The sequence below is a fragment of the Cygnus olor genome, chromosome 8 (assembly GCF_009769625.2).
Source record: "Cygnus olor isolate bCygOlo1 chromosome 8, bCygOlo1.pri.v2, whole genome shotgun sequence".
Taxonomy (NCBI): domain Eukaryota; kingdom Metazoa; phylum Chordata; class Aves; order Anseriformes; family Anatidae; genus Cygnus; species Cygnus olor.
This window is the reverse complement of record NC_049176.1, coordinates 19,287,183-19,314,453: the sequence shown is the minus strand read 5'-3', so window position 1 is coordinate 19,314,453 and position 27,271 is coordinate 19,287,183. Positions and strand designations below refer to the sequence as shown.

At 36.4% G+C, this 27,271-nt stretch overlaps 1 protein-coding gene across 1 annotated transcript in view; it reads left to right on the top strand.

The window, feature by feature from the left end:
- The first annotated feature begins 5,160 nt into the window (after window positions 1–5,160).
- Window positions 5,161–27,271, top strand: part of ADGRL2 (adhesion G protein-coupled receptor L2) — a 385,925-nt gene continuing 363,814 nt past the window's right edge. Inside the window, exon 1 of the mRNA XM_040564881.1 lies at window positions 5,161–5,272. The gene's annotated coding sequence lies outside the window, so the exon portion shown is untranslated. The remainder of the gene's footprint in view (window positions 5,273–27,271) is intronic.

The following is a 27,271-nucleotide window of genomic DNA, read 5'->3' as shown; positions in this document are numbered from 1 at the left end:
ATCAGCCATATCCCATTTCTACTTTTTGGTTGCCCAGGCAAAATGAGCAAAACATTTCATTCTACTGAGTGGTGGCTCTCCAGTCTGCCAACCATTGCAGTCACTCTTCTCTGCAGCTGTTCCAGTTTCAGCAGATTTTCTTGAACCTGAGCGACAAAGACCATGCACAGAGAGTATCAAACAAGGCCATAAACCCACACAATCAGGCCATTGTATGGCATGACTATTTATCTTCTTATTATATATACATATATCACATTTTATATATGACCTTTATGTGTGTGTACAAAATATTTGTGTACATGTATTTTACGTAATTAAAAAAATCAGTGTTTTTTATTTTATTTTATTTTATTTTATTTTATTTTATTTTATTTTATTTTTTGTAGCAACTGTGTTTTCTAGCTCAATGGAAACTGCAGATTTCATACTTCTTTACTTTATACCTGGATCTTAAAAAAAGATTGATCCCAAGGCTGATTTTTGAGGATTCCTGCTAGTAAACTTCCTGCAGTTTGATGCTGATGCTGCTTCTTTCAATGCCACCTGTTGCCAGCTATCCACTAGACAATCTCTTACCCACTTTACAATTTTTTCTCCTAATCCCTGGTTTCCTATGTGATGCTGCATCATATGCTGCACAGATAGAGATAAGATGGCTCACAAATCCTTTGTCTAGAAAATCAGTTATCTTATTAAAGAGAGATAACGAATTCACTTGGCACAATCTATCTTTAGTAAATCCTTTTTGTATGTTATCCCATTTTCCATTTACCTCCCTGTCTTCAATTATTTTTTCCTTCAAAATTTTCTCTAAAGCAACTGAGGTCAAACTAAAGGGTTTGTAACTGCATAGGTCACTCTCTTAGAAATGGATAATACATTTGCTGTTCTCCAGTCTGCCAGTATCACATCTGGGTTGCTTCCTACCAGGTTTGGGATTTCATGTTCCTTTTCTTGTTAGAATTGTGGAACGGAGTTTATCTGATATCCCTCACTGGCCTGAGTGCCCTGTGCTTTTAGCTTTGCTTCTGGTTTGGTAATTTCTATAATCTTCAATTATTTCCTATTATCTACCCTGTTTCCTCTGTGGTCAATATTACTGAAAACACACACATAGTCACTGAATTTTTAATTGTAAATAGATTTTTTTTATTTCCACTGACTCCTCCTTGTATAGTAGTCCCATGCAGTCCCATGTTTTATTCGTTCTCATTTTGCTTAACTGTGGGAAGATTGTTTTGCTGTTTGTTTCAATATCCATTCCAAATTGTAGTTCAATTTTCCTATTGACAATTTTCACTATAATTCATACTTTTGACCTCTAAAACACACCCATCTCTGCTGATATGTCTTTTTGTTTCCTCTCGTGCCCTGCATCTCTCTAATATTCTTGAGGGAATTCTTTATTTGCGTGGAATAGCTTGACCATTTTCCTACACGTTTTCTCCCCTCTTTCAGATACACATTCCACACTGCTTTATCAACTGTGATTTAAAGTAATTCCAAGGCTCCTCCACATTCAAGACCTTAAATAGATCAGTCTATTTGATTTTACTAACAAGACCTTTTAGGTTATCAAAATCTGCCCTTTGAGATATAAAGCCTCATTTTTACTGATTGTTCCATTTGATTTAAATGAGTAAAACTCGTGATCAGTTTTTGGACCAGTTTTCTCACAGTATCTGTATTGCTTATTAGAACAAAGACAGAAATAGATTCATTTCTTGCTGGCTCTTGACTGCTTGGTAAATATATGCATTAATTTGGCCCAAACAGATTCTGCTTTATCCATGCCTTTCTTTCTTATTAATTTGCCATATTACTAGAAGACAGCTACACAAGGTTAGTTATGTTTTCTTCACATATTTCCTGGGTAACATGTACTCTTCAATACTTTGGTTCCAATATATATTTTTTTATTTTCTCTTTCGTGATCATCCACTAGTAATTCTTCCAATACAGTTAATTTTCATTGACTAGGTCTTCTTCTTGTTGAAGAAAACAATAAGAAGGCATGAATCTCTGCCAAGATTTCCTTGTGTTTCTTAAGATTTTGTTTTGTTTTGTTTTAATAATCTGAATCTTAGTCCCATTTTTTTTTTCCATGGATATTCAGCCAGATACCATTTCCACGAGCCTTCAATTTTAGTCATTTTTCCCTACCTAAAACGAAATTATTTACTGTAATCATTTTTTATTTATTCCAGTGGGAATTTCATACTATCCATTTCCCACTGTGAAGCAAATAAAATAAATATAAAATAAAAGGATTTTCCTGCATTCTTACTAGAATCCCTTTTTTTCCCCTTTCCACCCACATCTTCCTTCTTGGGAAATGACCTCGCATCCTGATCTGTGGAATTGATCTTCTGACAACTTAGTTGTTTCTCTTTAACACAGGCTCCCAACGCATGTGGCCGTTATTTTTTCTCTTCTTAGTCTACATTGCCTTCTGTTCAGATATGATCCCTCCTTTTGTTATTTTTCCTCAAAAACTTCTCTACCATTTCATTCCTGTTTGGATACTAGTCTCCAGCAATGTTTACTGGAATTAACTTTTCCACTTCCATTCTACTTTCTGTTGTGTTTTTGTCTGTTGTATTTTTCCAGTATCCCAGATGGCAAATATATTCTTTAGCTCTCCTCTGTTTCCCTGCTGTTCTGCTTGTTCTTTTTTTCTCAAAAGCCTTCTCACTCAACAAGTGTCTGTAAATCCCCAGTTGCCCCTTCAGTTTACTTTCTCTTACACCTTTTCCTCAAATCCAAATCTTCATTCAACATTGCCTCCAGCCACATCTGTAGTAAGGTCTTCTCTTCATGAATTCTATCAGATGATACTTCAGGCATACAAATCTTTCCAGAGAATAAGACACATCCCACAGTTTCTGCATCCAGTTTATATTGTTCCTGTAATTTGTCATGTACCATCCACAACTGTCTCAATTCCTTACACAGTCATTTCCTCTTACCGATAGTTTTAAGGTGAAAGTCCCTCTCATTATTGGTTCTTTCTTTCTGTTTATGGACTTCCCTGCTGCCAGTGGCATATGGGTTTGTGGGACTGAATTGTTATGCCATTATCAGCTTGCAGGACTGATGAGTGTATGACAGGGTGCAGTGTAAGAGGAGTAAATTTGCTTCACAGTGCATCTTTTTCAAAGCCATCTATCAGTCAGGACACAGCTTTCCACAGCTATCATATACAGGTTTGATATCAAGACTAGGCTTCTGAGTGCCCTGTTGGAGCCAAATTCATCTGTTATTACCTGGTGAGTAGTCATGGGAAAAACAAGTGAGAAAATAAGAAAATAAAATTTGGTGTCCAACGTACAAGTAAGATATGACCAAAGAAGGTGTTGAGAAGTTCTAGAGAGTGCACAGGGAGGGATGGGGTTAAATATTACCTGGGTAAATATTTAGATGTACAGTGTAGTTCAAGAATCATCCCCCTCTCATACTAACATAATCAAACTTTCAAATCTTCCAAACCTTCTTCAGTAAACTGAGCACATTTCTCAGAGGAAGCACTTGTTTATGGGGCTCAGGCAGACACCAATAACTGTGTCACATAGCATTTATTAGAAAATCTAAATATATTCTCCTCTACTTTGTCCAATATCTATGTGATCATTTATCTGCAGCAAATTTTACTGTAAATGTGATTATTTCCGAGAAGCAATTTCTCATGACTAGATTAAGTATAGTACTTACCATATATTCTGTTCAGAGAGAAGCATCATTTTGGAATCTGTATTATAAGTAAATGTTGGGATCCTGCAGAGAGAGCTCTATGGGCTTTACCCCAGAAATGTAGCTCTTCAACAGGAACACAATATACGCTTGTTGGATTCAGCTCAATCTGCAAATAAACTGGAGACAGAATTTAGCCCTTGTCTTTAAGGGCAGTTTCAGGTTATTGATCTCTGAACAAGTGATATTTTACAGAAGACATGTTTCCTACAAGCCAAATTTCAGCTTAGCTGTTTTAACTGCCAATATAGGAAATTTTGTCCCACCAAATCTCACCAAATAATATTTCTGAAATTATATTTATTGCATTCATTCTTATTTTTGACCAGTGGCAAAGGGACATGTGACCAGCTGTTCTACTTTGCTTTCCTGACTTTTGGGATAATTTCTAAGTAGAATGACTACATGTGGAGGTTCACAAAATTCTATATTATAGTGTAAAAATAAGTTACTTGAAGTACTCTAAACAAAAGAAACAAAGTTTAGTTTTGCTTCCTCTTGAATTGAATGCTGGTTCAAGAGGGTTGAACATAGAATCATAATTCTCTAATCAACTTAAGTACTGCATTTAAATCAAATCAGTAATGTGCAACAGGTAATGTTTGTGGTATTTATGGTAATAAGGGAGAAAATCTGAAGTGGTTGAATGCAAATTTTTTGTCTCTCTTTTGTCTTGATAGCTTTTAGATAACATTGAAAACACCGGCTGGAGCACACACAATCTTCTGTCCGTGATCCTCCCAAACAGAAGCACTTGAGTGCTGCCTTCCCTTAACTATTTTAAAGACACCCGCACACTCACAGATAATAAATTTGTCAAGGCATACTTGCAAATATCCCATCTCAATTTGTACAAATTACTCCGCTCAAAATATTTCCATGCTTAAAATCATTTACCAGGGTTTACCAGATTTATAAGCATTTGAGACTTGCAGTATAAAACCCTAGCTGCATGACAGAGTTAGTAAGTGTTTATAGAAATCTGATCAAATGGACCATCAGAAGTTAGGGGGGTGAGGGGGGATCTGTTATAAACTCGACCATAATGACAGCTTTCCTCATTTTACAACTGTGACATGAAGAGGGAGCTGTAGCTCTTCTGAGACTCAGCTCTGCCTGAGCCAGCGTACCCAGCCAAGCGCCCCGATCTCCTCTCTCCTTCCTCGCTCTCCGCTCCCCGCTCTCCTTCGCTCACTCACTTACTCTTCCTTCTCCCCCCCCCCCCTTTTTTTTTTTTTTTAATCCCTGTGTCCCTGTGCCAGTTAATTTAAATGTATCTGTTCAAGTGGAGATAATCCATGCAAATCAGAGGCACTGGCTCCCAGTGCTTGATTCACAAAGAGAACTCAGCTTCAGGAGGTCACTCGTTCACAGCTGCTCCTCCCATTATATTTTTCCCTTATTGCAGAACTGCTGCATGTATACAGTGACTGAAAGGACTCAATTTACTGCAACTGCTGCCTGGTTTTACTTACAACTTTCTTTAAAGGGAGACTTACCTTCTATCAGTCTTACTAAGGTAGGAAGTCTGATTCTTCTAAAGACATGTAATTCCTCCAGTGTTTGCTCATTATCAGTTCCCACTATAATGATGCATATTGTTGTCAGAATTAGGTCCTAATAGAATTGTGCCAGGTGCCTAATGCTTTTGTTACTTGTATGTACAGGTGCAAGTGTTTAATTGGCTGTTTTTCTGTTTATTTAGCCAGCTATGTATCCCCCCCCCCCCAACTTTTTCTTTTCCTTTTCGTAACAGCAGGTATGATCTTAGCATAGCAGCTCTCTAATCTACAAATGTAATCTTCACTCAAGTTTGTATTTTCTTTTAAAAATGTCTTCTAATGTGTATGTAAGTTACTGCAGTGATCTGTACCCCCCAACAGAAAACAGCATCATGCAGGCTTTCTGGTCTGAAACCTTATTAAGGTGCTATCTTTGGAGCAGAACAAACTGTTGAAAGGTTTTAAACAAAAATAAAAAGGTCACCTTTTACTTTGCAGTGTTGTAAACAGGGAAACTCCAGGCCTGACTGCAAATGGGCCTGTCATAAATTTAGACCACAAGATAAACATATTGTTAATAGGACTGCCAGCAGAGGTAGTGAAATGGAACCCTCACAGTTCTGTGTTAATATCTGTTGTTTAGAGAGGTTGGACAGGCAGAGCTTGCTTTGCAAAGTAGAACTCAAAACCAACTGTTTGGATATGATTCTTAAAAAACTCCTTAAGAAAAGGAAAGTCAGGCACTGCTTCATTAGCTACATGCCAACTTTTAGCACCACACAAAATATTGAAGTAATGCATCTGACAATACACCCTGGTTTTCTAAAAGTGGACAGTAAATTTTGCATTTATGTATGTATATTTCTTTGAATTTGTTGTCAGAACTTAGGAATGCAAATGATTAAAATAACTATAAAAACAACTTCTGATATGTTAAATCACAAATTATGGATTTGAAGAGGACTACAGTCAAAAAAAAAAAAAAAAAAAAACAGAATTATTTTGACTTACACTTGTTCCACAATAAAGTTCTTGTTTGTTTTCTTGCACAGCTGGAGTTAAGAAATAATAATGATTAGATCTGGAGCCACCCTGCTTTTTTATAGACTTACTATCTAACACATCCAAGTTAATCAAATAACAGTTCTGTGAAGCTTTAGACAGAGCTTACAATGAAAATTTAGTTGGCCAGACAGGACAGACAGAGAGGCATAGATACTCTCAAACATATCCTGTCTTAACTTCTTCAAGAAGACTTGAGGCATAAATTTTCAGTTTTACCTTTCTGGATTGGATATTTTTAGTTAGCCTGTTTCAGGAGAGAGTACTTACTCCCTAGACAAAGTATTTCAGTGCCTAAACTGTGCATCTTTCTCTTTGATATACTTTTTGATATACTTTGATATGCTTTTTGAAAAAAAAATGCGTTCAGATTTTGGAGTACAGTACAAACCTAGAGAGCCTTGTCATTGTTAGCATAAAGAAGACATCTACACAAGTATTACTGTGCAGAAGGCAATCTTTCTTTCTCTGGCATTTGTTAGGTTATTGTACATAGAATTTAGCAGATAAATATCTTTTGCTTCATGGCATTTTGGAGATCCTATTGGTATGCAGGTTACCCTGTGAGGATGGCAACTGAAAAAAAGAAGTATGTTTTATAGCAGTGTGTAATAAAAGCCCTTCACAATGATGTAAGTGGATTCTGACCTTTCTTTCTTATCCTGTAATTAGAATTTTTATTAACTCTTTCAAGTGCAGAGTTTTTTAAGTAAATTGATGTTCATAAGGGAGAACAAATATGTATTTTGATCTAGGAGTTTAAAAAATAAAATTTTAGAATCTTTTCTAGACAGAAAGAAATATATTCTTGCAACCAACTTGCTCCACACAAAGAAATTCTCATTTATAGGAAAAGTTATTCTGCCTCTCCCCAGAAGGAAAAATTATATATATATAATTTTATATATATATATATATATATAATTTTATATATATATAAGGACTTTTTTTAGTTTTCAGAAAGAGGAAGGGAATGGGATCTGAACTTAAGGAAAGACAGTAAGGATCTTTTGTTTGACTGAATCTCTGGCCAGGATAAAGTTGGGAAGTAAAGGTGATCCCTGTGGAGTTTAGTGATGTACAGTGATGAGATTAGATGACTCACCAATGGAGATATGAAAAGGAAGAAAAAGGTATTTCTGAGGAAGATTTTTTTGTAAGTGGATTAAAATATTGTTGCAGCAGACAGTTATTTCCTGCTTCCTTTCCACCTTTTAGACAATGCATTACAGGGACAAAAGTGTTCCTTAGTGAGTCATCATCAGCATTTCATACAGTTATTTCCAAATTATGTACTCAATTCTCCTTGTAGGTTCACCAGGTTCACCTGTCATAACTCAGTTTAATTATTTGATACACAGAAATAAATCAGAAGGAATCAGGTGTTTTATATTATTTAGGCCTCTGAATGTATTTTCAGCAAACTCTCAAAGGAGTGAACCTTTATGTTTCATTTCAGGCTAGTTGGTACTATACAGTTTTCTGAAGAAAATTGTCAGTGTCTTTCTATGACCAGTTCCTTTTTTTCTATTGGTGTGGTTTCTTCCCCTGCCTCTACAAACTTGCCATTGCTATAGTAACTCAGTCAAACATCTCCAAGATAAGTTACCTTACACTCCACTGTACTGAGCATTCCAACAGAATCTATAAGATGTGGTAAACCTTGTAGCTTTATATAGTGCAGGGCTCTTACTTCCACCAGGCTCTTTTCTGCTGGTTTTACAGAAGACACTTAAAAAGGTAAATTACCATCTTAAAACGATGCTACAGAGCTTTTTAATAAGTTCCATCCAACTTCTCAAAGGCCTTAGTTGCTTTCAGCTCTAAACAGGTACGTTTAATGAGTTATACCTTAAAAATATTCTAGAGAAGGAAGAAAATTTGGGAATCCTAAAAAGTGAGTGATAGAGCCTTTGAGAAAATGTACAGCTATAAATGGGAAAACTAATCGTCAACAAAGTCCTCGGTCAATGATTTGTCATTGTTTTTTTCTATAACTGCAGAGAAAGAATACATTCCCCACAGCCTCTCATCAAATCCCACACACAATTATATCATACTCTCCTTTTTTTGTCATTGCTTTGTACTGTAGAGTACATTGTTAAAATATAATGTTGCAGAGTACAGACCTTGCATTTCTTTTGCAGATAAAGCATGCTTATACCTCTAGGGGTTAAAAGCTGAATCAGATCCGTAACTCGCCTACTGACAGCCTTTGAAGTTGCTCCTTATTTATTTATTTATTTATTTAGGTCTGAAGGTTTAGATTGACATCCTTTTATATGTTTGGAATTCTTCAGCAGATGTAAAATGCTTGGTAATGACTGAAATTAACCTGAGGCTTTATATATCCATCTTCCCCAGGAGCTCCACTGAAGCTTCAGTAACAGTTGAGGATTTTATGCAAACAACTATTCTCATGAGAACATTTTATTTTTCTGTCCTATCGCACTCCTTTTATTATTTCTAGAGGGTTTTTTTTAAGCAATGTTGGACACTTTCTGCTTCCCTCTCTCCCCAGTACCTGTTCTGGGGAGTCTACATGAAAATTTTCACAGCTGAAATGCACCAAAACAGGGGCAGATAAAAAGAAAATAAGTGGAGTGGAAATGAATCTTTAAATGGCAAGTCTGTGAAACATTGAACATGGTTATCTGACTTTATGTCAGAGAGTGTTATCTCTTGAGAAGAAATGAGCAAGAGCAGTCCACACAGGAAAAGTAATTGTTGCTTTACTTCTGTCTGTTTATTTGGGATAGCTTGAACTGTCTCCCCCTTTTTTATTTCTCTCAGTGCGAAAAGATTAACTATTAGAAATGCAGCCAGTAGGCATCTGACTCAAAAGCTATGCTCATTTGACCTTTGGACACAAAATATCTGACACAAATGAAAATCTAAACAACCTCAAACATCACTGAGTACAAGAAATATGCAGAATGTGGGTCAGTAGAAATTCAACACTTTTAAAACTAAAAATAACAAAGCCTTTGAAATGACTTGGTTACATTAGCATTTCTTTCTCCATTTCACATCAGAGTATCAGACTACGAGTTTTGTCCAGTGTACCTGAGGCAAAAGATCTGTGGCAAAATTCAGCATTAGTTTCAACAACCGAGACAGGAATGTTAGGGAGAGGAATAAAGAGAAAAAAGATGCTTAACCAATACATAAATATTTCTGAAAGTTAGATTTTATAACTCTACAAAGAGTACATATGAATTAAGATGAATTTAAAGTCTGCATGATGCTGCCACTTACTTACTTAAAGGTTACATTCATCATATAAAGAGCTTTAATTCTTAATTGTCTTAATTCTGATGGTTTGGTTGATTTTGTTTGTTTGTTTGTTTGTTTTTCGTTTATCTGTTTTTTTTAACCTTAGGGAGAATGTTACATGAAAATCTATGGATGTGAATGGATAAACCTGGATCCCTCAGTACCTAGCCACTATTTCTTACTTCCGTTCTTACTGAGTTATGAAGGAGGAGGGCAGAAGAAACAACATGTATCCTATGTGAGGCAAAGGACTGAAAGAGGGATGCAATTTCTGTCTCTATTGGGAAAAAAAGCTAGTTGCAACAGGCCTCTGGAGCCAGGACTTAGGTATCTTAATTGCCTCTATAGAAAAGTTTATGACTTAGAAACTGCATGCTAAGGAAGAGAATGAAATGCTTGTTCGAGTCAAGTAACAGAACCCATGTAGTTTCTGTTACCTAGTCTTTGAATTAGTAGTGAGTTCACAGAACAATAATAGTATAATGTTAACTGACAACCTAAAATTAAAAATAGGAAAGAAATTTCAAAATTTGCTCAAGTGAACCTGGGAGTATATAATTCCCGTCACCTTTCCAGCTGAGGCAGTAATGGTTCACTTGGAGGTTACAAGGGAGATGTATTAAGTTTTTCTGACTTAAACTTCATTTTCCCTGTTGAGTCCAAACTTGGTCACTGCAGAAACAGCCAGCTGAATGAGCAGGCAGCGTGGAAGGGAGGACACGTTTGTAAGCGACGTTCTGCATTTTCTGCAGGTCACAGACATTGACCTTGAATTGGCCTGTGCCAAATTTTTTTCCGTCAGTAATAGTTTCAGCAGCTTCTGCACTTCCTGTCCTGTGAGTTATGGATAACACAGTGTCTCCTTTTTCAGGGGAAGAAGGGATGGTCCACACAGAGATACATTAAAACTACTGAAGAGAAATGTTGAGCTGGACAGAAAATGATGTTGGTAGTGCTCAATAGCATTGACCAACGGTATCCCTGAGGTCCACCCGCTGACCTCTAAAAACACATCTGTGAACAGCAAGATCAGATATGTTTCACAACCATGATATGTGGCTAGCTTTTATGTGGAGCAGGCAGAAGGACAGACAGTGAGACACAGCAGAGCACTGAGGGACAGACGAGGATATTATAAAAGGCTGCTTAAATGTGCAAGACATGGTTTACAGTCAGAACATTTGGTTTTAATTTATTTAGAAATTACACTAATCGATTCTGAAAAACTAAATACAACATAGTATTTTTGGGGGCCTTCCCTGTCTTGTTTGGCATGTAGCTTCTCTCTAATGTTCCAGTCTCTCCCCTGGGCTCCACTCTATCCCCCCAAAAGTCCATCAAATGTGTATCATAAAACCTGTTTAATTTCCTACAAAAGATTATAGTAAGTGTGCTTTTAATGTAATGATGTCAGTGGCGGATGATAACATGTATTAAGTAGTGCAAACTGCTGATTATCTGTCAGGATAAATCTGTTTATTTCAGAAATAGCAGTCTGACAACCCCCTGTTGTTAATCATGAAAGTACACGCTAATGCCAGGTACTGTTTGGTTGGAGTCTCTCAGAGGAATGCGTTTGTTAGATTTTTGCTTTGACAGTCTTTACACCAAGTTTTGCAAATTCACTGTGTACATAAATATATATATTTATTTTAAAAGAAAGGCTAGTCCAAAGCCGCTGGTCTACAACTTAGGTTCGCAGCAATTCAGAGGAAGGAGTGACTTGTGGAAAGAGAGAGTGGATTATAGGATTACACAGCAGTTCAGACTGCGCCCATGGCTGGGTTCATCTTTAGTAATTCCAGTGCAGACCCATTAGTAATGAACAGAGAAAAGCAAAAGGAAATTTAAGGAGTTCTTTTTCTGCGGAAGTCACTCCACAGCTTTATTTGTTTATTTATTTTTCAGTATTTACAGTAGTCCTTAATTATATCCTGGACTAAAAAAACCATCTCCAGATGATACTCACAGCATTCCTCTTTAATGAGATAAATGGCAAAGTGAACCATTCAGCTTTTATCATGTTGTGAGTTTAACTCAGCTTTTGTGTCGCAGAAAATTAATATTACGTATTTTAAATGAAACAAAAATGGAATACTCAGGCATAGTTTCCTAAATCTTACATGAGGAGATATTTTACCTGACTTTATGGCATTTTGATAATTTCATGAAAGCTGTAAAATGCTGAATAGCATAATAAAAATTGATATTTATATTGACATTTCAGGATTCTAAATAGAAGCCCAGAAAATCTAAACAGACTTCAGTATCGCCACAGCTGTTCATCCAAGCCCATCTGAGTTCTGACTAATTCACTTTTTCTCCCCACATACCCTCAATTGGCCCTAATATAAACATCTCTCTCTAAAGCAATTTCTCCCCGGAAGATTATGCACATCTTCATCTTAATTCAGAATTTACATGTGTACTTTGCATATTTTTGCATCAGTATGTGTGTTTTAAATTAGATAAAGGTCACTGTCATTCATAATCAAGAAGAAGGTGTATAAAAGGTCAGGATTCAATAAAAAAAAACCTGATTAGATGTAGAGGTTTGTTCATATGATTCGGTATATCATTGGATAAGTGGAAATCATGAGCCAACAAATTAACCTTGGTATAATGGGTTACTTGCTTCATTAGGATCAGAAATGAGATTCACAATTTTTTTTTCCAATGTATTCCTGTTTGTCATTGTAATAATAAGAAATACTGTGTTGTTGATAGTTACACAACTGAGTATTTTTATAATTTAATTTGGCTTAAAATGCCACACAAAAGACAATTCTCGTGTTAAAAAAAGGAACTGAGACACCAAATGCATTTTCTGTGAATACAGATACTGCTAAAAAGAAAATTACCCACTGTAAAAATGGATAAATAAATTTAAAATAATGGCCCCCGTATTTCATATGGGGTTTAGCTTAAGCTTATTAAAAAAAAACTGTGCTGAGTCAGGCACTCAACATCTAGTGTCAGGAGGAGGTCCAGATGCAAGTGAGGATGAATTAAGAGCAAGGATAAACTTGTACTCTACATATTGATTCTGCCACAACCTTCCACGTGTTTATGGGTAAACCTGCTTCATTAACTATGCCTCCACTTCCATCTTAAAAAAAAAATAAAAAATAGTAACTTTGTGTTGCAGGAATGTTTCAGCAGACATAGGTTTAGCAGGAGGGCTAAGCAGACTTAAGGCTTCCCACCACTGCTCTGTTCATCACACCAGTTTCCTGGTCACTTAATGCAGTCAAAGTGCCAGGGCTGTGGATCTCCGCACTTGAATTGTACCTGCACCTGGTAACATCTCAGGATTCTTAATACCCTCTAGGGTAGAGAATAAACATCAGCAGTGAAGGGAGTCCATATTTATAAAATTATCTGGCCTAGGAAATGTAGTATAAATTATACAAATGATAATAGATTATTCTCAGTTTAAGACTGTACAAACTTGGTGCAGAATTAATAAATCCATCATAAGCTTTTAAAAACTTTTTTCATTTTATTTATTTATTTATTTATTTTGTAGGGGTGGGGAGTTTTTTGATTGTTAGCTTGGTTGGTTGTTGTTTTTTTTTTTGGCAGGAAAGTTCTTCAACTATTTAAACCTGTACCATAGCAGAAAAGTCTATTAGAAAAGCAACATCACAATTAAAATAGTTATACATGTCAGTGTTTCAGACATGGTGTATTTCTTTAAGCTTTCTTCACGTCTGTGTAGAATAAATATCAAGTTACTACTTGTTCACTTTTTTTCCCTTGGGCAGCATTCTGTAACTATTAAATCCTAAGTATGAAAGAAAATTAGACTTGCCTGTTACCACTATAAACTTACACCCAATAGTTTTCAAATACCATGTAGGTAATCTCTCTTCTGTAAACATAGAGACTTGGGGTTGCTCATAATTAAAGCTGTAAGCATCACAATTTAAGTTGACTCTTTTCTGATCTCCATATGCCTCTTTCTATCCCAAAATGTAGTGGAAAGAAAATACACTGAACCATAGTAAACTTTAGTTATTTACAATATTATTTGGACTTTGTGCAGCTTTAGCACAGCTGTAACAGTAATCCACTATTTCATTCTTTCAAGGATGGACTTTCAGACGGGCCTTAGCAAGCGAGATTGTAGTGCCTGTTCCTTAACATTAAAAGGATCAACCAAGTTTTTATCATAACTGAGCCTAGCTTACCGTAACTCCCAGCTTCTCCATTTTCTTTGTTTCATGGGTTTATAGGGTCAAGTTGTTTGACTAGTGCTCACCTACTGAGTTAGTTTCATTATAGGCAAACTCCTGACATAAGCTGGCCTTGGAAATACCAAGATACAGCACTGCCAGGGGAGCACACAGACGGTGTACTTCCCTCAGGGTGCACATAAATTCAGAGCGTGCTCTTGAAGCAACTCTCCCCATCCTCCCAAAGCACTGAGCTTTGGCCCGCAACTGGAAATAGCCTTGTTCCTTCTGGATATCAGTAAATTGGATTATATGTTTCAAGAATGGCTCTGATGGAATTTGACCAGTTGTGTGCACTCAGGACAAGGCTAGAACTAGCCCAAAACACTGTGAAATATGCATGACACATATGTTGGGTTCTTGGCGTTTAACAATTCATACTACAAATTGGCTTCTACCAAGTGGCAGAACTTACTAAGACATATCCTGAGACATATCCATAGAGAGAGTTGGTACTAAAAAGAATTCACCAGCTTTAACCAGCTTCAATATTTGAGAGCCACAGTGTGTCCAAGTCATCACTCCTTGGTTTTTCCTGCAGACATAACTTAAAAGGGAACTTTGGCTACCTCATCAAAGCTGTGAAGTCATACAGATCAAGGAGCGCCCTTTCTGTACTGTGGTCATCTCCTGTGACTGTCAGCTGATGAGGAAGATGCTCCTCAATCTCTCTATTAACAACCAGAATTGGATCCTATGTACATAGAAAAAAAAATTCCTCATGCTGCACTGTATCTGAGACTTGCTAAGACTAAAAAAAGCTAAACCAGGGTAGTTTTGTAGAAAATAACACACCTATTCTAGTCAGGTTTGTACGGGTTTTCTCTGTAAAATAGTAGGAGGTAAGGAGCAAGTGGACAAGAAGAGGAGTTTATGTAAAATGACCAGACTTCTTCCAAGTCCTTACCCTGAAGCTGTGTTGTATCAGCTCTTCACTATTGGATTGCTCTGGAAGGAAGGGCCGTGTCTCTTATTCTTGCAGTATCTCATAGAAATCTTTGGACTATGATATCATGCAGCAGTCCCTGCCCACACCAACTTACTTTGGCTGCATGGATCTGTCACGGGGTATGTGACATGGTCATGGTCATGATCTATTTGTTTAGTCCATAGGGTCTATGCTAGAATCTCTGTGAAGAGGTGTTGGAAATGAGGAATCTCCTTGTTCTGACACTGGAAAAGTCACCTAAGCCAATTTTTCCAAACTTAAAGTTGTGAATTTAAATTTCATGTTTAAGCATCTAAATTAGTGGTCTGATTTTAATGTGTGCTGACATTCACATTTTCAATCGACTTCAAAGGAAGCTGTGAGCACTCAGAAGTCTAAACCTATGAAAATCAAGCCAGTTAGACACTCAAATTTGAAAGGTTTCTTCCATACCATTATTGCATTATTGTTATTTGCATTACTTTAGTAGCTTGAAACCCCAGTTGCGGGACTAAAGAGCTAGGTACTGTGTTTTATCTCTCTCTATTTTTTTTCCCTCATTTCTTTATGTGTAAAAGCTGGCACACAAGGATGTTGTGCTGATTCTTTGGTTAATATTTGTATATAGCTTTGCAAAATAAATGTTACATAAACAGAGAATGTAATTATTCATGGAAGAAAATGGTATTCCTATTATTCATTCCTTCTTGAAATAAGTTCCTTGGAACTTTTCCCTAAGAACCTCTGCTTAAGAACCAGAGCTGGTACTGCAAGCAGGATGCACGTGATAAAACACAGAGGCCAAAATCATAGTTTGCTGTTAAAATATATTTTATACCCATAGTATTTTGAACAGTGAACAGAAGTCAAATACTTGTGCACTTGTTTAATTTGAACAGCAATCCACGTTTAACACCTCTTGCACAATTCCCAGAGAAATGAAGTAGCACAATGAGCCACAAAGCTTTCCTTAGAAACTTTTGTCTTAGCCATACCTCTTCATTTTAGTTATGCTGATCCTTTACTAACAAACAGTAGACTCTTTGTAACTGGGACCTATGTAAAGCTTGCTTTTCTCCCTGTGGATTCAATAACTAAGCTGCTTGGAACAGCTTTGATGAAACCATCTTCTTTCATTGAATGCAGTTCTGGCAGTGCTGATAAATTCCACAAAATGGTGTCAATTTAACCGATGTTTTCTTTGGGAACAAATGTAGGAGGGAAACTGGTAATGTATTGGTAGTTTCAGAACAAGCCATTATAGAAATGATTTTTGTTTACATGTTTTTGATACCACAATCTTAGATAACAAAAAAATAAAATATTCATTTTGCCAAAATATTTTGCTTAATCAAAAATGTTTTTCACTCACAAATATTTAAGATATACTTCAAAGATCATTTTTACATTTTGTTCCAGTCCAGAATGTTTTTTTTTTTTAATATGAAAGTTTTCTGTGAATCAGAGTTTCCAACCTCTGAAAAGCTAATGAGGTCAGAAGCAGTGTTCCCACCGACTTCAATAACAGCACAATTGCTGCATCTGAGGAAAAGCATGATCTGCTTGAGTTTTCTGTATGCCTAATGCAATACACATATGTATTGCATATGTAAGACCCATAGCCTTAGATTAAAACAATATGTAAGCAGTTCTCAAGAAAAAATATTTTTTTTTTTGGAGCTTTTACTATTTGTTGGTGGTACGGCCCATGGCAATAGTACCTTAACATGGGCACTTCCCAGTGCTATAAAATCAGGAGTGCAATTTTAATATATGTAAAGGTTCAGGTGTTTGGCTTTGTTTTGTTTTGTTTCATTTTAAATAAGACAGGTGGTTAAGACCTGGCACTAACTGATTAATAAGTTTGTTCAAGCAGACCTTCATTCAGACATCAGGAATAAGTGCTCCGTCTGCTTGATAAATATCCAGGCTAAACACAAATGTTGTTATTTGTCAAACAGTAACTGTTTTAATGGGCAATTCTTCATGATCTTTAACAGCTATAAATTGATCTCCAGAACTCAGATGTCACAGCATAGTCCCAGTATTTCTAAGATTCCAACTTTAAGCAAACTACACTACAAAAGAAGGAAATGCTTTAATTTACTCCAGGGACAGAGTATATAGGCATAGTAATGAGGATTTTAGAAACACCAGCAAGTCAAGAATATTATTTTTCTACAAAGCAGATAATATAGTAATCAATCTACACAGCCATTGTATATCTTCCAATACTCAGGATTTTAATAAAAGTAATCATCAGGAATTCTATTTAGACTTTCAGACCTTTACATCTTGAACCATTAAAAATAATGATACATGATTTTAATCTGCTTGGTGTAAACTGATTGATTCCTTGCTTGTAAACTGCACACTCTTCAGATAGATCAATTTTCACATTTACCATATCTAATTATTTTCTGTTTCCTTCTTGCTTTAAAAGGCATAGATCATATGGGGCTCCCTTTTCTTAACTGACAGTTTCTTGACAGCTCATACGAACAACAAAATGAAGCCCGTAGAAGAAATAAGTTGTATTTTATAAAAGGTTTAGCACAAGTGTTTGTGCCTTCTAAGTACAAAGGGCTGTGTGTTTCTCCTTTATCTCGTAGTCTCAGGTGGTTGCATTAACAACCAAAGTTTTATGCATTTTATTCATAATGTTCCGTGTGATTACAAACCTGAGAATGGATAGCTGAATGAAGTTTGCCCCCAAAAAAGAAGAGAAAGACATATGCTCCTGGGCAAAAGGACCCAGACCCACACCTTCTGTGATATCTGGGGAAGTCATTCTTTTGAAAACGCGTAGAGAGTTCTAATGTGATAATAAAGGCTCACAATTCTGGTAGGTTTCCCTAGAATAGTACTTCAGAAACGTGAGGTGTGAAAGAAAGGCAATCTGTGCCAGATACTGATTAAATTTCAGTCATCTATCCAAAGCAGTCCCTAGTTGCTTGTAAAATGCTCCATGTAATTACAGTAACTACACTTTTTAAAGCAATTTACACATTAGCCTTTATCTTGGGTCTCTCTTTGTGGGTACATTTCTTCTTTGGAATCAATATCCTTAAAATATATGTTAATAAGCTATATGAATTTGTAGCCATATAGACTCTTTAAAAATTCCATCTCTAGTAATTTCCTCACAGATTCCTGTTGCCTTTTGGAGAAGCTTAACTGTAATCAAATATCACACTATCGATGTTTAGCTAACATTGTTCAGTGACCCCAGCGGTATGTCACAACCATATTTAAAACTGTTAAGGAGTTAAGAGTTGATGCAAAATCAAACCTGGATATATTAAAATGCCGCCAGGATAAAATAATATTAAGGGCTAAACTTTGTCCTTTGCATGCTGCACAGGTGCAAATGTCAAACTTGGCAAATCCTTTCAAAACTTTGTGTAGCCTAATCTTTCAAATCTTCTTCTGGTCATTGGGCATGGAAGATTTTGCTAATGCAGGAGCCGTGCATGTAGTAACAGGATGAATACTGGCCAAATAAAAGGGGTCTGGCTCACTGTGGTGATACTCCAATTTTAAATGAGTGTCTGCAAGGAAACCGAACTGGCTATTTCATTAAAGTTATACTGGCTAAAACCTGAAGAATTGTAAGGAATGAATCAAACTCCTCACAGGCAGTAAAACTGTTCCCCTCAGAGCTGCACAGTGCAGCTGCAGGTAGCTTTAAACATTTTTGTTGTTTTATTCTGTTTGTTCTAGGTGCCTTTTGTTACTGCCAAGCACATTACGGCTCTTTGGCTAAGATTCTGAATCTCATTGTTACCAATGCTATTATCCTAACTGGGGCTAATAATATGAAGTATATTCATGTTTGTGTAGGAAAACTAGGGTCAGTAGAGATAATCCAAAAAGTTGTTCCACAAGGGATTATCTAAAATGCTGTTTTCCAAAACTGTCACATATCAGGAAAAGGGCAAAGCACTTGTAACTCTTGTGATTGATCCTCTGTCAAGTCATGATTGCTGTCACCAGCAGGTTACATTCCTTCAACAAAGCAGTAGGCACTGCTGCATTTTAAGGTAAACCAATTAGGCTTCTGGTGTCATATTCCCTTTCTTATCTCTCCCTGTACTTCATTCTCTCACATTAAAAGAGATAAATTTGCAACTGAAAAGAGAATGTGATGTGTACAAGATCCTCATATAATACATATTACTATACCTTAATGTTAGTGCCTCTCATTCTGCCATTAGGTTTATTGTTCTTAGCTGTTATTTCTGGCTAAGGATCCAGTTCTGCATATGCCACCATGTGAGGAAGAAAAACTACGTGTAACATCAAATATTACGTTTCGGTCTCAGGAATTTTCATAATTGGGTCTATAAGCACTGAAATCCCAAGGCAAAAGCACTTACTTTGGCTGAACTCTGAGAACCGTGGAATGACTCAACTGTTAAAGGTTAAATATAGGCTGAAGTGGCCTATTGGACAAAACTGTATTTTTAAGATCCTCATGAAATAGCGGATATTTTTGAAACTGATTTTGAAATAAAATGCTTGTATATGGTTCTTTCTGAAGACCTTGAATCCTCTCTTGTACCATCAAATGTCATCTATTCATTAGTCTGTGGTCAAGAATGGCCGGGGCTCTTTGTCTTTATCTACCCAGAGGACTCTATGCATTCTTATGTTCCAACATCATGTGGTCTTTGAAAGTGTTCAGTGGATAAACCCATAGTTCTCAGATATCTCCATGTGCTTTCCTAAAAAATGACAGAGATAAGTTGTTGACTTTTCCAGTGAATCTAGGCACTTGTAATTTATTACCTCATATTTTTTAAAGGCATTTTCTTCCAAAGACATTTGTCAATTAATCTGGTAGGTTTCCTGCTTTCATACCCATATATTAAGGTGCAAATAAGATTTGAGTTAAACATTCACTTTTTTTGTCTTTAAAGTTAAGAGTTTATCCATGATCAACTCTTATTTAAACTGGATGTCAGCTAGTGTTGATTTTGACTAAAGATCCCTCACTGAGTGCCAGTCTTTACAAAGTTTTCTTAACTATCTTCACATGGCTAGATTTTAGCTTGTATTGCATAAAAGGTAATGCTCTGTCTGCTTTGACTTAAGTGTTCATGGAAAAGCATTCTTGATCAAGCAATGGAAAATAGCTCTCCCCCCAGTGGTCTACCACCTCCCTTTGCGAGAAGCTGCCATCCTCCCATCTCTGCTTGTGGAGGAGTTTGTGGTACACATTCCTTTGCATTGCAGGCAAAATGAGCTGGGAAAGCTTAATGGACTGTTGAAGGTGAGTATGAGCTAACCCAGCTCATTTTGCCTGAAATGGGTTGAAAAGCACTCCAATGACCTCCTTCCTCTGTCAGAGCTCTGGTGTAGTACCTCCTTGTGATGGAAAACAGAACCAACCAATTCATAGAGATCTTGAAGAAGACTTTTATCAGTGTCCTGAAAAGCAAGTTCATAAGTCACATTACCTTTTCTTCAGCCTTTACAGAAAAAACTTGTATCAACTGTAAATGAGGAGTTGACTTTTAAGGGAAGCTAAGCAACCAGCAATGAATTACAGGTAGGCAACAGAGGTTTTTTCGAAGCTGTGACAATAGCCTCTATTGGTCATTTCAATTACTGAATGTCTAGCGGCAAAATGTCCAGGCCAAATTTAGCAAAGTCTCTAACAGCAGTAGTAAAATGCTGTCTCTGGCAAATTCTCTATTCTCCAGACAGTGGTTCGTTTTTTAAAATTACTGTCTAGGTGGTTGACTCTTCTATTATCTTTAGCGAAAAGACTTCTGGAGGTGAAAGGCCCTTTCAAACAGCTGTATTCTGACTCAGCCCATCTGTAGCCCATCTTCCTTCTTACAAATAACATATGAAAAGCTGGGGAACCTAAAGTGTCCATATAAATATTCTAAAATAATCTCAAGCAGCTGATGCCTTCATGCATTAGTAAGGCAACTGATTCATCTCTGCCACCCTTTTGCCCTCTAATATAATGTTTGAATCAGGAATTGTTAAAGTTCTCATTAGTTTTGTTGTGGGGTTTCATAATGAATTCTTTTTTGCAAGCTGGAAAGTCTTTTGATTTTTGCTTGCATATTCATAGAAGAACTATGTCATAAACAAAGTCTAAATCTGGTACTACTCTCTTGCTAAGCCACTCTAAGACTGTCTTGTATCTTTCTACACTTTACCTCATAAAGAAAACAATGTCAATGCCAAGTATAGAAGGTGAAGAAGGTTGCTATTTAAAGAATAATTTTCTGGCACATGCCGCACTGTTGGAGGCACGTCATAAACAAAAAGAAGGTACATTTATTTCTTTCCACAGTGCAAAATTCTGCCTTGGTCTATCCCAACAGAAAGAGCAATACACCATTCTATGCAAAATTGTTCAGTACAATCCAGCTGATCAGTAAGAATGTACCTGTTCCTATATTTACATATATAGAGATAAGTAAAAAAATACATATATTTTCGGTCTTTTTTAACCCACACTCTCCCTCTAACACAAATGCCCACGTGAATCAATGAGATTTATACTGTCAACATGAAAAGAAAAGCATTTATTGATAGATAATGTACATGAATACAATGGTCAAGCAACAGAATCAAGCTTAACTGATACGTTTCATTCCGTGGCAAGTGTATTTGCTTAGTACAGCAAAAAATTTCTGTATCTCCTAATGATGTGGAACTGAATTCTTTATCTCCCCTGTTGCTAGCTTGCTTTTTAAGGCAGAACCGGAGATACCTATCACAGTTAAATAGGTATTTTGTAAATTGCACTTAGCTACCTTTAAGAAAAGTTCCAAACCACATATTGTATAACCACTGCCTGAGATTTTATCTAGCTTGGCTGGAAAAACAACTTAATACTACATTCTTCTCGCCAATCAGCACAACAGAATTTTGTTTTTTATCTACTCTCAGATAACAGACCAGTATAAAAGGCAGAATTTTGACTTCCATTTGTTATTTTCTTTTATACTGTGGGCCTTTTTAGGGTACTCATAGAAATGTCAACAATAATACATAAAATCACTGTCATGTGAAATAATTTATTGGCTGATCAGCATTTCCTATTCCATTTCTTTAATACATTTTTTTTCCCAAGAATAATGATTATATTTATAGAAATATAATAATTTTAGATGCTAAAGTGAAATGGTATTTGACATTAACAAAAGGTCAGGTGTCATACTGTAAACCACAATGAGTATTGCTTGTAAAGATTATTGAATTAAGAGGTACATATATTTGACAAAGTATAGAATTCAAATAACTGCCGTAGTAGCAGTGCCCTTTTATGTACCATGGATTTATTGACATTTGCTAACTGTAAAAATGTAAAACAGTTTGCACGTAATAGGCACTATCAATTTTAAAAGTAAAAATGTCTCATTGAAGAACATGTCTATTTTCACCAATTCCTTCTCATTTTGCATGTACACGTTTGGACACTCAGATATCTGTTTGTACATCCAGCTGTGCTTGTGTTCACTTTTTGAAGGAACTTTCACATTGTGCAACCTTCTGCAATAATAAACCATACTTTTTGTATTTTCTGGGGAAAAAAAAAATAAAAATAAAAACCTGATCATCCAAGGATTTTCAGAGCAGTAAGGTAAAATGAATGTGAAGGAAGCATCACGGCTTATCCATGGTATTTGCCTACACCACAGATCTGTTGCAGTTCAGCTTTAACTGAAATCCCAGGCATTTTAAGGGTCAGAAGCATTGTCAGAATTATGCCAGAGCTTGTCTGGACGAAACACTAGTACTACAAGAACTGCCAGTATGTTTCAGTTCTGAGGGCAGATTAGCTAAAAAGGAATTTTAGCATTGATAGGTTTGAATAATAATGCTTTAAAAATGTAGAACCTTTTGTCTGTGCTTGCTGTTAATAGTAACAGAAAAGCTATAGAGCAGGCTCCTTCTGTTCCACACACCTGTCCCACACTACTATAAAACCCTTACAAGGATGAACTATTTATTAACCAAATGAGTTGAGTTTCACTTGGAAGGGATATTGCCACATTCAAATTCATCTGTATTTTCAAACAACTTCCTCTGCTAATATCAGATTAATTTATTGTAATGGAAAAGTGTTGTTGCTTGTTTGTTTTTTATTATATTTATTTTTTATTTATTTCTTTAATTTGTAGCATATCTTTTCCTGTTTGGTGACCTGGCCTAGACAAAAATCCCAGACTGATCAGTTCCACGTTCAATGTTTACAAGATTTTGATCTAAAAATCTGCTTTTTAAATAGTTTCTTATATGTAGAATGTGAATTCAAAGGAAGAAGGCAGCTATCTGACCGCTTTTCATTGCTCATCATCCATTTGAGATTAGCAAGGGTGCCATTCAGCATACACTTAACTCTTCCATCCTTTGTTCATCCCTTCTGGACCTTTTATGCTTCTGGCCTCACTGCTTCTGCTAAAGGCTTTGGCCTTTTTCCTTCAAATCAGCTATTACACTCAAGAATGAAGTCATAATTATAAAGCAGCAATTAAAATTGAAACAATGTATGTTGCTTTCCTGTAAAATGAGTTTTAAAAAAACTCAAAACCTGCAAGCAGTGTAGTATCCAATAGGCTGACTGTGTACAGTATCTCGGCTTTTGATGTGAGAATTGCCATGATGGACAGATAGAAAGCTTGTTTTCAATGAACAGCGGCACAAATATAGTCACATATAATTCAAAGTCAGCACTCAATTTTCAAACATGGGTGCCTTAACAATACTGCCAAATCTTGCATTCGGTCTATTAAATCAGCACTTAGGCAAATAAAACAGCCATTTGAGTGACAATTTCAACATACTAATGAGGTATTCAGATGTCAGCAACTGAAAAATACACATTGGCCTTTTGAATTTAAGCCAAGATTGGTTCCAGGCTATATTAAGAAGGTTTAAGACTTTATAGAATGATTGAAATCACTTTTGAATTTATCTTAATTTTTCTGGGACAGAGGCAGATGGGATCAGATTTCTCTTTGAAGTCACCTCTGTTTACCTACATTCCATTGCTTTTTTTATGTTAACTTTCTTTTGTCATTTTATTTGGAGATAAGTCGGCCTCATACTTTACTTTTCTTAGAAAACTAATTGGAAATTGTATCTTTAATTACAACCATGACTTTAAAGAACAAAACCAAAGTATGAACTACTTGATATGAATTTATTAATAGTACTATGCTGTCTACACACCCTCACTCTTACTAGAAGTCCACTATGCTAAGCTCTTTCTAAGTGGATGTTGGAAAAATCCTGTTCTAGATCTCAGTGCAAGATAATAAAATAGTACAAAACAGAAGACACGAGACAAAATTCACCAATATAGTAAGCAGCATTCTTTGTGAACCATAAGCCTTATCATTCACAGGTGCATCAGAGCAAAGAGGTTTTAAGGAGGAATTTGAAGTGGAACAATGATGTGTTATTTAACACACAAATTAGCTCTGATATTATTGGGCACGCTCTCTGCCTATTCTGATAATGTAATCTATCTTAGCTTATTTGCTAGCTCCTTGAAATTGCTAGGTATCCATTTACTGGATTAATTAATTAAACATATTTAAATTATGCATTAGTCATGGCTTTAGAAAGTTAGAGTAAATAACATAGGCTTTATTAATTTTCCCTCTCTTGTAATTCTCCTATCCCCAGTCTCTAATTGTCATCAATTTTACTTTCATTTTTTTCTTCCTTTTAATTTTTTGTTAATTTTTTTTAATACTGCTAGTTGTGTTACCACTGGCTGAGAAAGGAGCAGGTGTCTTCTCTGAAGTGACACCAGAGCTGACCTGTGGGACAGCTGAGCACAGAGGTGTCCCTAGGGATGGAGTGCACCCAGTTTTCCCTATGGCAAGCTGTCACGGCTGGAGGCTTAATAAATTAAGGCAAGTTTTTTTTACGCAAAATATTTTCCACCACTTTTGTATTTTCAGAACATTGTTCTGCCTTCATACAGGAGACAGGGAAATGTAAATGTCAAACATTCACTTCTGTTTAAATGGGCTCATTATACCACAACATGGTGAGGTTTTTTTCCCTACCGGCCGGTTCTTTTCACTGTCGTATCCTGTAAGCACTTTCCTTGCACCTGCCTGAGGAGACTAATCCTCTATTAAAACATGTTCAAACTGAGCGAAGGCAGAAATAGCAACCATTTCACTCAAAGAAAATGAATCAAAACCTTGTAAAAATAAATAAATCAGGGTAGCTTTAGTGAAGACATTTGGCTGTTTGGTCTGTACTTGAAGCCCTGTTGCCTCACTATTTTCCATCTGGAGAACAGGCTTTGCCCTTAGGGCATGGACCTATTTTGAAAGCAGTGTGAAGAAAACTCGCCCAGATGTACATCCTCAGCACAAGGACGAGTGTTGTGCAGCCATCACCGTTCTAGGGGCACAGTCTTCCTTCAGTAGTGCACTCCCCAACGACCCACCGTATTCTCATTTTCTTCTCCAGGACCGTGGTTATTTACTTAGATGGGGCCATAAGTATGAATAATAATATAGATAATGTCTGCTAACTCTCCCTGCTTTCATTCCGTGGTAAGACTACAGGGAACTGCAGGAACATTGCAGAGGATGGTGATGTCACTGACCAGTCCATTGAGGAAAGAAGCTGCCTCTACCAGATAACAAAGAACCACGGTCTGACAGGGCAGAGGAAGAGGGGAAATCTGTTCTGACATGGTAAATCAGCAAGCTAAATTTTGTGCGCCTGAACTGCACTATCTAAGAACAGAAATCCCATGGGGCAGCCTTAATCGGTATAAAGAACTGGACTGAGCACATTCACAATGCGTAATAAATGACCATATCTAAAAAAAAAAAAAAAAAAAAAAAGGACTCAATGCAACTGCTGCATGTAAAGCCAGGTAGATAATTTATGACACAAGGTCAAACTTTTTTCTTGAACCAACCCATCTGTGTTAATGAAATTGGTGTAAAGATCAAAGATAAACTCTGAACTGTTTAATTTTGAAGACAGTCAAACTATATGAGTAAATATGTCTGTCTGTTCATTCTAGTTGCAATGAATTTTCAAATCCTTTCAAATCCTTTCAACTCCTAAGCATTTTGTATCTTTCTAAGGTGGAGCTACAGATGGATTCTGTTGACATTTGATGTCAGTAAATGATTTATAACCAAAAACGTCACTTGAAATGCAATGCTGGCAACGTTCTCTGCTATTTGTACAGCTTTCATTCTCATTCATTTTGTAGCATCATCTCTTATAAGATGGCTTTTGTTGTGTGTTTCACTAAGAAATTTGAAGTCCTTCTGTCTTATGAATGTGTATCCATCGCAAAACCACTCACTGAAGACGCCCTTGCAGGAAAGGGAAAAGAGGTCTGTGCTATTGTTGAGAGACATTCTGTACAATTTTAAATTAAGACAAAAGAGAGTTGGACTGATGCAAAACATTTATGTGGAGGGCCAAATGTATCTAGATACATCTCAGAGAAAGATGCTGTAGAACAGTAATTCAGAATAATATACAGAGAAATCTACAAACAACTCTCCCTTTCTGAAGCATTAGGACTCAAGTGGTATGTATTTTGGCCCCAAGTACCTGATATATATGATCTGGTATCTTCTGGAAAAATCCTTTCACAATGCTGACAAAATATAATTAGTGCTAACATGTTTCTGAAATAAGATTGCGTGGAGCAGTTGAGCAGCTGATTGTGGTTTTGATTACAGATTTCCACAGGTTAGTAAAAAGGGTAAGAACTTCTTTACACTGCTTCACAAGTTTCAAGTAGACAAAAAAATTGTAAAATACCAGTCATTCACATCCTGGAGCAGAAGCGTATTAGCATGGCAGAATGTCAGCTTTCCACTTTTCCTATTATCATGTGTTGAGCATCTCAGCTAGGTTCTGATACAGCACAGCATAAAAAATGATACTCCAGCAATGAGAAGAAAGTAGAGTTCAACAGACTGCTAAATTATAAGGCCTGCAACATTGTACTAGTAGAAGAAAATATTACGTATCTGGAACAGTGACATTATTTAAGATCCTGTGAAAAATGCATTACTAACATTGCTGAGTTATTGTTTTATTGGTGTTTTTTAACAAAATTAAATTTCTTCTTTGGAATGTCACATCTATAGAAAGGATATGCAAGCCATAATTTAATGGCTTTAAACTAAAAGAGGGAAGATTTAGATTAGAGGTTAGGAGGAAATTGTTCACTCGGAGGGTGGTGAGGCACTGGAACAGGTTGTCCAGAGAAGCCATGGATCCCCGTCTGTGGAGGTGTTCAAGGCCAGGTTGGACGAAGCCCTGGGCAACCTGATCTAGTGGGAGGTTTCCCTGCCCATGGCAGGGGAGTTAGAACCATATGGTCTTTAAGGCCCTTCCAACCCAAGCTGTTCTATGATTCGATGATAATTTAACTTGAAGATTACAGCAAAGATGCCTTCCGTAGTACCTGCAACAGCTTAGCAATTTACTTATACTAAAAAATTACTAATCATTTCCTTTGGCCCATTCCTAAA